Here is an 11082-nt window from a genome sequence, read left to right on the forward strand (position 1 = left end):
AAAGCCATGGGGTCTGACATTTCCATGTTTCAGACCATGCAACTTAGTTCGCCTGGCATGAAAAGTTCTTTAAGAAGTTTCTAAACCTCTGTGAACTTGCTGAACGGAGGTTCCGTGCTCACAAGACTCATGCAGCCTGTGCTGGCCATGCAGTGATGGGATCAGCTCCCGGCACCTCAGGAGCCTTCCATACCCACACAGCACACAGACGGCCGCAGGCAGGTTGCTTCTAGCCAGTCTGGAAGGTGGTAGCGCAGGGCTGGTGTGATAGTGCCGTTATCGCAAGGTTTGTTTCAGAGGAGTAGAATGACTTCAAAACACAATTCCAGGAAGGAGAAACTTTAACGTTTGCTGCTTGTGCCTTCCGCACGCGCATTTTCCTTCCAGCTCCTCCAACCCTGAGGGATGATTGTTGAGTGCAGCCTGAGGAGAGGACCCAGGAAGGGGCGGGGATGGGCCCATAATCAACTGACCAATCTGAAAAGGGCTCCAGAGAGCTTCCAGCAAACTGCTTTTTACAGATCTGCCTGCCTCCGTCTCTCTCCCAGGTGCTACAGTAAGGACGGTCACCGCCACACCTGGCCCTTCATCCCCGTCTATAAAAGTAATGATGAAATGTTCTACATTAACTCTCCCATTGTCTGAGCACTTAGATAAAGCTTCCCTAGAGGCCCTCTGGGTCTTCGCTGTAACACCTCCCGTCCCTGAAATGCTCACTGCCCAGCCTCTACCTGACCAGGGCACAACACACTTCAGTCACACACACACACACACACACACACACACACACACACACACACACACACACCATGGTAACTGTCTCCTGGGCCAAGCAACCACTATCGGGGCTCATTGTACCCTTGCAAAATTCACCCTGGTTGGGCTTAGCATTCATACTTCGCCCCACCTGGCACGGGGAAGGGAATCCAGTTCGTCTCTGTACCTGCCACGCACGCGGCTCTTAGCCTGTGGAGAGGAGATGGAGCATGTAGAGAGACCAGGGGAAACTGAGGCAGGGCTCCACGTCCACAGCTACAGGGAAGCCCTCGTCCCTCCTGCATATGGCTTCTCTGCACTGGGAGAGAGGAGTCACCACAGCCCCGTCACCTAGGCTTGTCTGACCTCCGTTTGTCATTGGGACCTTGGGCAAAGTACACATTGCTCTAAGTCTTTCTCGGGAAGGAATTTTAGCAATGAGCTCCACCCCACCACAGCCCCAAAGCAGGTTCATGGCTTCTAATCTCCTAAACTAACCTGGGCTCCTGCCCAGAAGCACGGTGAGAAGCTGTTTGACTCCAGCACAAGGAGATGAGATGATTCATTGATTCTCCTGAAGGACTTTAGAGTCCTTAATAATGGCCATTGTGCTGTGGTGGCTGCAAACTTAGCACCTTTGACCAAAGTTGCTTCCCCAGGCTCTACCTTGGAGAGTGCAATGGACCAGTGGGCAAGCAGGTGGGAGAAGCAAAGGCCACATGATCTACAAGAGGCCACTTGTGGGTCTCTTCACCTGAAAGACTGGAATGACAGCCATTCTGTGCTCGATCCCACTTACAGTGGCCTGTGTGTGCACACTAACCTGTCACACTCCATGGAGAGGGCCAGACCTGTGAAGTGACATGAATAAAGACGTCTGATATCTTTGCATCAATGTGTATTGATAGAGTGAGCGTCGCTCGTGATGCGTTAGCTCATTACCAATGAGCGAGCCGGGGGTTGAGGAGAGACATCACCTACGATATTCACTAAGTTCACCCAGCTAGACCTTAGAGAAGAGCCCCCACCTTTTTCTCTTTGGGGGTTTGCAAGACATGGAGAGGACCTCTAGATCTCTGGAATAATTGTATTTTTAAATGACTGCAGCTTTGCCTCCTGATGGGTCAATGGGTAGGTTCAAAGGATCATTTCCCCTCTTGTCATTCGGAGATAAAAAGACATACTGAGACATTTGGTCTTTAAACTTGCCCACCCTTTTCCATTCCTCTTCCAGGGACAGTGCTTGGAGGTGCTCAGGATAATCCAGAGGTTGACACACCGTCGAAGGCTTTCCCACAATACAGCCTCTAACAGAACTAGGCTGTCTCGAACCCCTGGCAACAGGATTGTTTACCTTTACCCCAGAAGGTTGGGAAAGCACCTACATCTGCATGCGGTGTATGCCCAGGCAGACTGAGGGGTTCATGCTGTGAGACCCAAAGTCCTTCTGGGGTTGTCTAAGACAAAGAAGCGCGTCAGCAGGGCCTATGGTGGCTCCATGTGTGTCGCGTGTGTCCGTGACAGGATCAAGAGGGCTTTCCTTACTGAGGAGCAGGAAATCGTTGTCAAAGTGTTGAAGGCACAAGCACAGAGTCAGAAAGCAAAATAAATACGCAACTTTTTTAAGTAATAAAAATCAAGACTTGGTCAAAACAAAACAAAACAAAAGCAAAAACAAAAAGACGTACTGAACTAGCCAAGAATGAAATGACCAGTCCTGAGACAAGTTACACAACTGTCCACAGAATAGCTGCAGGACTCTGTCGGAGTGCCGGGGGCTGCCCATTGCTTGGGTGCTTGCCTTAGCCTGCATGCAGGAAGCCCTGTGGTTAATCTCTGCACTACATAAGCCAGGCACGTGTGGCACACCTATGGTCCCAGAACCGAGAAGGTGCAGACAGGAGGATCAGAAGTTCAAGGTTATCCTCAGTTATTTGGAGAGCTCAAGACTAGCCTGGGCTACACAAGTCTCCACCAAAAAAAAGGAAAAACTAGAACCTGTCCACTGAGGCCAGTGGGAATTGGAGGGAGGCACAAATAAATCTTACGCTTAACCCACTGACTCTGTTAGGTGATCACGGTCTTAGCATAGAATGGTCTGGAGAAGGAGCACTGCTTGCCCGTTCTTGGTTGGTTTTGGTTTTCAAAATCTATTTTATTTACTCTGTGTGTGTGTGTGTGTGTGTGTGTGTGTGTGTGTGTGTGTGTGAGAGAGAGAGAGAGAGAGAGAGAATGAGTGTGTGAGAGTGTGTGTGTTGCGTGAGAGTATGTGAGTGAGAGAATGAGTGTGTGTGAGAATGTGTCTATGTGTGTGAGAATGTGTGTGTGTGAGTGTATGTGTGAGTGTGTCTGTGTGTGTGAGAGAGAGAGTGTGTGAGTGTGTGTGTGAGAGAGAGACAGAAGAGGAGGCAACCCATAATAAATCTTTTTTTTTAATTTTTAAATTTAAAATTAAAAAAAAAAATCTTGCGACCATGGTCACCTCCGTGGGAGTTTTTCCTAGAGTGCAATCTCAGCAAGAAGTTTTAGTGGTGGTGGTCTTTTTGTTTGTTTTTACTTATATGTCTGTCTGTCTGTGTTCTATGTCACAAAGGTGTCCTTGGAGGCCAGCAGACAGTGTTGGACCCCCTGGAAGGGCGTTACGGGTGGTCGAGCCTCCATGTGGGTGCTGGGAACCGAACCCAAGTCTTCTGCAGGAGCAGCCAGTCACTATCCTTCTCCACAGGAATTCTTTACAGAGCACAGCGCTGCCTGGACAGATGCTCTCTGCAGACCTAGCACCTCTTCAGAGCTCCCAGGCCAGGCAGCCTCCTCCTGCTGGGCCAGCATGTGGCATGCGCTTTGCCCACGTGGGGAGCAAGTTCGAGAAACAAAAATCAAGGGGACAGTAATCAGAACTGGGTCCGAGTCCCTCCTGGGTGACCAGCATCAACAGTTCTCTTCGAGCAAATGCTTGGACCTGGTCCCAGTCATCAGCCAGGTCTGGAGTTTGGGTTGGGTATCTGAGAGAGGACAAAGAACTGACCTGAGCTTGAGATTGATGTAGAGCCGTGTATAGGACGACCCCGATCAGAGCCCACAGAGGCTGCCCTCTCTCCACCCAGGGAGATACCCATGCCTTGGGCAATGCCAGGCAAGACTTGACTTCTGAAATTACAAGTTAGGATGACTTGGCACCTTTCCTGTACGTTCAAGGAGAACAAGCCCAGCAGTGCTGGGCTGGGCTTATGGGATGACTCAGAGGGTCAACCGCACAGTCTGGACGTGCAAGGTCCTGCCTGAAGCAGCCCCCTCTCCTGAAACACAGTGCTAGCTGGAGGCAGCATGAGTGTGCATGCGTGTGTGCGTGTGTGTGAAAAAGGTTAGCCCATGGGAAGCATGGTTGATCTTTTTCTGTACCAGGAGTATTCCAGGGGCAAAAAGGAAGAGCTAGCTTGCGAACACAGGTTTCTAATCCCAGCATTTAGGAGGCTGAGGCAGGAGGATCAAGAGTTCGAGAATCTGTAACAAGACCATGTCCAAAATATAGACCCTACAGTATATGGGCACTAGGAGATTTATTGCAGGGAGTGGGCCCATCCACCCAGAGGCTAGCAAGTTAGAAACGTGTCAGACTGCTGGTCTCTCAGCACTGAAGCTCTTCTCCACAGAGGAAGTTTTTCCTATCTATCCTCTCATCTGCGTAGGTCAGAGTCAGCCAATCATCCCAGGTATAATCACATCCACAAACTACCAGCACTGCCGCACATGAGTTAGTGCTTCATTGAATAACTAGGAACTACAGACTAGCTAAATTAAACCTTTAAACTGACCTCATGCGTGCACACACTCACACATGCACACACATAAACATAAACAAATGTGCGCACACATATGACTACTAACATGCACACACACATATGCATGCATGCAATTGTAAACACGTGTGACTTGTAAGATTGCATTTATTTATGCATGTAGGCACATGCCACAACACACGTGTAAAAGTCAAGAGCAACTCTCAAGAGTCATTCCAACACTCTACCTTGTTCGTCCTGGAGGTTGAACACAGCTGGGCAGGCTTGGGAAGAACACCCTTACCTCCTGCTCCACCTCTCTGATTCCGAGAAACCTTTATAAGCGATAAGGAATACAGTTAAAGCTCAGTGGTAGAGCTCTTGCCTATGATCCTCAAAGCCCTGGTCCTAGCACCACAAACTGTAAAAAGCAAGAAATGTCCAAACCTCCCTGAGAGTTCCCTCTGTACATACTCTGTTTAAGGCAAAGATAACCCTGTAGCGAGGGATGACAAGGGCCTGAAAAGCCTGGAGTGCTTAAGGGCTGTGCTCGCAGCTCTGAGGTAGAACGCTTACCCAGCAAGTTCAAAGTGCAGACCTTGCTCTCCAGCATGAGGGGATGGGGCAAGAAAAGAAGCAAAAAGAAATTGAGATCCTCATGTGTCACTGCTGAAATTGCAAAAATGATAGCCACTTTGGAAAAACAGTTGGGCGGTTTTTCAAATGATTAAACGCTACAATGGCAGCCTGGTTTGGGGTTGGGGGTTCACCCCTGTAACCTCTGCACTGGGAAGGCGAAGGCAAGAAGATCAGCTCGAGTCTGAAAAAAAGGAAAAAACAACGGCCGTGTGTGAGTCAGGGATTTCACACCGGAAAGAACTGGAAACATGCCCGCCTACACGGACAGACGGACAATCTTCCTGTTGCCGTTTAACCCAGCATTCACAGCAACGGAGCAGCACAAGTGGCCCTCGGGGTGGCTAGATAAACAGAGCATGGCCTATCCACACTGTGGAGCCTTAGGAGGAAGAAGCTAGCACGCGCTGTGTTCTGTGTGGACCTGGATGACGTCATTCGGAGTGAGAGCCGCCAGACACAAAGCCCACATGTCCGCATAGCCCTTGCATAAAATGTTCAGAATAGGTAATTACACAGAGATGAAGAGAGACGATGGCCGCGGATACCCGGGGGTGGAGAGGAGTAGAGAGTGGCTGCTGAAGAATCCAAGGCTCTTGGGGTGGGCGGGGGCAGGAGGGTATGAAAGGATCTTCAGAAAGAGCAAGGATGATCGCACAATTTCATGGACATTGCTGGGAGATACAAAATCGAGCCGTCGGCGTTTGTTCCCAGTTCCGTGGAGGGCCGGTAAGACGGCTCAGTGGGTAAATGCTGCCAAACCTGACAGCCTCAGTTGATCCATGGGAGCCACTTACTGGAATGGGAGAAGAGCGTACGCATGCCCTCCCGCCACAGTGTAACAATTTTTTAAATTAAAAAACTAATAATAAGCCAGGTAGTGGTGGCACAGGCCCTTAATCCCAGCACTCGGGAGGCAGAGGCAGGCAGATCTGAGCTCAAGGCTAACCTGGTCTACAGAGTGAGTTCCAGGGCAGCCTGGGCTACACAGGGAGACCTTATCTCGACGAAAGACTTTAAAACAAACAAACAAACAAAAAGCCACTAATTTTTTTTAAATATACGATTGCTTTGTGAATTTTCACGTCATCCTTGCATAGGGGCCATGCCACTGTCTGCATTATTTGATTTTAGTACAGTGCTGAGAAAGTGGCGCTATTCTTTTTTTTTTTTTTTTTTTTTTTTGGTTCTTTTTTTTTTCCGAGCTGGGGACCAACCCAGGGCCTTGCGCTTCCTAGGTAAAGCGCTCTACCGCTGAGCTAAATCCCCAGCCGTGAGCGCTATTCTTAAAGATTTCCTTTGGGTCCAGACAGATGATGAAGTGAAGTGGATAGAGATGCTTGCCAGGCTGAGCTCCTGAATCCCCTCTTGGAACCCTCACAGAGGAAGAGGCAGAGATCCAGGCTCTCTCTCTCTCTCCCTTCCCTCTGTGTGTGTGTGTGTGTGTGTGTGCACATGTGTGTGCACATGTGTGTGCACATGCACACTCACACGCGCGCACACACAAACAAATAAATAAATAATAGATAAACATACTATTATTCTATATTTATTTTAAAAATAAAGGCCCCCATCCCCCCTTGATAGCAGCTGAGTTTATTCTAATTCCGTGACTTAGGGCAGAGCCCCAGACAACTTCAGGTTTGGAAAAACAAATGATTATAAGGTTAAAGGTTAGGACTTTCAGCCCCACCCACCTCTCCTCTGGGAAGTAGAGGCTGGAGAGCACAAGCTATCACGTCTCTTAGGTGCTGAGGTGATGGAGTTCGGTGACAGAGGGCTTGCCTGCCACTCATGAGGTCCTGGGGTCTATCCCAGCAGCACAAAAATAAGTAAAACAAAACAAACAGAACAAGCAATAAGGACCAGCCTGGCCTTGAACTCAAAAATATCTCTGTGAATATTTCTTCTATTTTTCAAGAGTCTTTCCAGGTAGCTCTGGCTATCCTAGAACTCATTGTGTAGATCAGGCTGGCCTCAGGCTCACAGAGACCCATCCTACTGCCTCTGCCTCCTAAGTGCTACATCACCATGCCTGGCTTTGCCTGAACACTGGAGAGCTGGGTGCATAGCCCACCCAGAACACTCTCCCAGCATGCATAGCACACTCTCCCAGCATGCATAGCACACTCTCCCAGCATGCCTAGAACACTCTCCCAGCATGCATAACACATTCTCCCAGCATGCATGAAGGCGCCAGCACCACATAAACCTGGCATGGTGGTGCATTCTGCAGGTAGAGGCAAGAAATCAGGAAGCCAAGGTCATCCTTGACCGCATAGAGAACTTGAAGCCAGCCGGGGCTACCTGAGACCCTACCTCAAACAAATTAAATGGGGGCTGGTGAGATGGTTCAGTGAGTAACAGCACTTGCCACCAACCCTGGCAATCTGAGTTTCATACCCAGAGCCCACATGACGGTGGAATCAAGTCCACAAAGTCCTCTGATTTCCACATTGTCCCCCATACACACACACATACACACACACACACACACACACGCAGGCACACTCATGTTTAGTATGCTCCAAATCACTGCTTTGTATGCCCCTGGTCCACAGTGATGTCAAAGCCAGCCTGGGCTGCATAAAAACCTGTCTGGAAAAAAAATAAATAAATAAAATAAGATCGAAATCCAAGAGTGACTCTCATGGTGCATTTGCTCCATCTCAACAAGATTGTGGTTTAAAACAGAACAGTAGGAAGGTCCTGAAGGGACTCCAGGGCTGCAGCAGGTCACCGGCCACAGTGGCTTGGTACCTGGGTTGGGAAGACAAATATGGAAAAAGATACTCGGAGGACAACAAGCAGTTTTTGGCCGTCACCGATGTGTCATATACACCACCGAAACGGATGGCAAAAACACATCCTGGGATTCGGATGGAAGCGTGGTGCCTCCTGAATGGCCCCGCTGGCTTCACTGCGTGACTGACGATAAGAAACCACTGACTGCTCGTAAATTCATCTGGACAAACCATAAATTCAACGTGACTGCCACTCCAGAGTAATACGTTCCTTACTCCGCCACTAGAAAGACGATTCAAGAATGGGTTCCACCTGCGATACCCTACAAGGGACAACAGTGAAGACTGTTCCTAGCACTTCTGGGCTAGTGCAGGACCAGACTAGCAGCTGACCATGAACTTGATTAAAATTGCTTGACCTGGGGCCGGGGAGATGGCTCAGCAGTTAAGAGCACTGACTGCTCTTCCAGAGGTCCTGAGTTCAATTCCCAGCAACCACATGGTGGCTCACAACCATCTGTAATGAGATCCGATGCCCTCTTCTGGTGTGTCTGAAGACAGCTACAGTGTGCTTATATATAATAAATAAATCTTTTTAAAAAATTTGCTTGACCTAGCAAAAGAAAAAACAAAACAAACAAACAAAAGACCAGAAGGTAAGAGTCAGCAAACAGACGAGGAGGGCGTGTGGGAGCGAGCCCCGTGTGCCTCGTGGGGTGGCCCCCGGCTGAGTTAAGGAGCTGCAGGAGCTCTCCTCCTTACATCCAGATTCCCTTACCCTGCCCGTGCCTCCCCCTCATGGGATGCTGCACAGGGTCCAGAGCCTGCAGATGCCCTAGAGCAGGAACTCTGGCAAACTCTCCCAGTTTACTGGCCATGAGGCATGAGCTAGGTAATTTTGTCAAGTTGACACAAACTAGAGTCATTGGGGAAAAGAAAACCTTAATTTAGAAAATACCTCCACTAAATGGCTTGTGGACTTATCTGTAGGGTATATTATTATTATTATTATTATTATTATTATTATTGTTGTTGTTGTTGTTGTTGTTGTTATTGTTATTGTTATTATTATTATTAATGATTGGTGTAGGAGGACCCAGTCCACTGTGGGCAATACAATTCCTGAGCAGATGGCCCTGGAGAGTATAAGAAAGCAAATGCTTCCCCATGACCTGTCTTTAGTTCCTGTTTCCGGGTTCCTGCCTCAGCTTCCCTCCATAATTGACAATGATCGGGATATATAAGCCAAATAAACCTTCCTTCCCGATTTGCTTTTGGTCACAGACTTTAACACAGCAACGGAAACCTAAAGAAGACGTAACTCCAGAGCAACGGAAACCTAAAGAAGACGTAACTCCAGTAACTTCCCTGAACCTGCATCTCACGGCTTGAAGACAGTGCTGTCTGAACGTGCGGGCAGAGTTCAGATGTCATGGCCCAGTGGTACTTGCCCTCCCCCAACCCTCAGGCTCTGACCTAGCACAGAGTCTGTCACAAAAGGGGAGGCCAACCTTTGTCATGATGACTGTTGTGTGGAATACCCATCTTACAGATGGGAAGAGTCTGAGATCCTGTGATGATCACAGAGCCAGCCAGTACTGAGGGGGCGTTGGGCCCCGCTCTTTGAGATCCCTTCTCACCCAGGATGGCACCTCACCAGTTAGAAGCAAAGGTGACTGCGTCGGCAAAACCAGCTTTTCTGGGGAGCTCTTTGCCAAACCAGAGCTCTAAAAGGATTGCCAACCTCTTACCCAGTAGCTTCTTGTGTAGGGCTCTGGTTCATAAAATATGTCACCAGGACAAAGATATATGCAGGTTCCCATCAGGATGAAAGGCAGAAAGCAATCCAAACATCCCTGATCTCAGCACGGCCGAGTGATTGGACAGCACACACCCACCTGATATCTTTGTGGCTGGTGGCGTAAAAGGTAAATGCCGGTAAAGCATGTTTGTCACCAAACCTGACCACCTGAGCTTAATCCCCCAGGTTCACATGGTCAAAGGACAGCACCGACTACTTCTTCTTCTTCTTTTTTTTTTTTCCTTTTCTTTTTTTCGGAGCTGGGGACCGAACCCAGGGCCTTGCGCTTAGGCAAGCGCTCTACCACTGAGCTAAATCCCCAACCCCAACAGCACCGACTTCTGCAAGCTGTCCTTTGACCTCCACTTGGCATGCATGTCCCCCTCCTATGCACACACCAAATTAATTAATATAATCTAAATTTTATGCTGTCTTTGAGGAATTTTTAAACGCGGGAGGGAAAATAAGAGAAATGATATGTTCTGATGATCTTGATAAATTTTTTTTAAAGAGCTGTAATAGCAGTGACTACACATTTTCAACCTCCCACGACCATCAGAGAGCATAGGTACCCCAACCTTGCATGGCCATCAGAGAGAGAGAGGCATAGGTACCCCAACCTCGCTTGCACGGCCATCAGAGAGGCATAGGTACCCCAACCTCCCATGGCCATCAGAGAGAGAGGCATAGGAACCCCAACCTCACATGGCCATCAGAGAGAGAGAGACATAGGTACCTCAACCTCCCACGGCCATCAGAGAGAGAGGCACAGGTACCCCAACCTCACATGGCCATCAGAGAGAGAGACATAGGTACCTCAACCTCCCACGGTCATCAGAGAGAGAGGCATAGGAACCACAACCTCGCATGGCCATCAGAGAGAGAGACATAGGTACCCCAACCTCACATGGCCATCAGAGAGAGAGACATAGGAACCACAACCTCGCATGGCCATCAGAGAGAGAGACATAGGTACCTCAACCTCCCACGGCCATCAGAGAGAGAGAGACATAGGTACCCCAACCTCACATGGCCATCAGAGAGAGAGACATAGGTACCTCAACCTCCCACGGCCATCAGAGAGAGAGGCACAGGTACCCCAACCTCGCATGGCCATCAGAGAGAGAGGCACAGGTACCCCCACCTCGCATGGCCATCAGAGAGAGAGAGACATAGGTACCCCAACCTCACATGGCCATCAGAGAGAGAGGCACAGGTACCCCAACCTCGCATGGCCATCAGAGAGAGAGACATAGGTACCTCAACCTCCCACGGCCATCAGAGAGAGAGACATAGGTACCCCAACCTCACATGGCCATCAGAGAGAGAGACATAGGTACCTCAACCTCCCACGGCCATCAGAGAGAGA

The 11082-nt window shown here is 49.1% G+C and overlaps 1 pseudogene; it reads left to right on the top strand.

The window, feature by feature from the left end:
• The first annotated feature begins 1930 nt into the window (after positions 1–1930).
• On the top strand, positions 1931–2482 carry LOC116914927 (annotated as a pseudogene).
• The last annotated feature ends 8600 nt before the right edge of the window (positions 2483–11082 follow it).

Source organism: Rattus rattus, chromosome 13 (assembly GCF_011064425.1).
Source record: "Rattus rattus isolate New Zealand chromosome 13, Rrattus_CSIRO_v1, whole genome shotgun sequence".
Lineage (NCBI taxonomy): Eukaryota > Metazoa > Chordata > Mammalia > Rodentia > Muridae > Rattus > Rattus rattus.